Genomic DNA, 595 nt, shown 5'->3' on the forward strand with positions numbered 1-595 from the left:
CTTTTTTGGCAAAAAATATGTCAAATAGGCCATCGAACTTTACCTGAAAAATTAATTAGGCCCTCAAACTTTTTAAAATTGCAGTTAGGTACATAAAAATGTCAATTTAGTTTATCAAGGCATAATTACCTGTTAGTGACCTGTAATACCAGGTAATATAAATATGACTTTTTTTGGCAAAAAATATATCAAATACGCAATCGCACTTTACCTGAAAAAATAATTAGGCACTTAAAGTGTTTAAAATTGCAATTAGGTATATAAACATGTCAATTTAGTTTATCAAGGCATAATTACCTGTTAGTGACCTGTAATACTAGGTAAATATAAATATGACTTTTTTTGAAAAAAAATATGTCAAATAGGCCATCGAACTTTACCTGAAAAATTAATTAGGCCCTCACACTTTTTAAAATTGCAATTTAATACATAATCATGTCAATTTAGTAATCAAGGCATAATTACCTGTTAGTGACCTGTAATAGTAGGTAAATGTAAATATGACTTTTTTTGCGAAAAACATGTCAAATAGGCCATCGAACTTTGCCTGAAAAATTAATTAGGCCTTCAAACTTTTTAAATTTGCTATTAGGTA

The sequence above is a fragment of the Ipomoea triloba genome, chromosome 16 (genome assembly GCF_003576645.1).
Source record: "Ipomoea triloba cultivar NCNSP0323 chromosome 16, ASM357664v1".
Classification (NCBI taxonomy): Eukaryota; Viridiplantae; Streptophyta; class Magnoliopsida; order Solanales; family Convolvulaceae; genus Ipomoea; species Ipomoea triloba.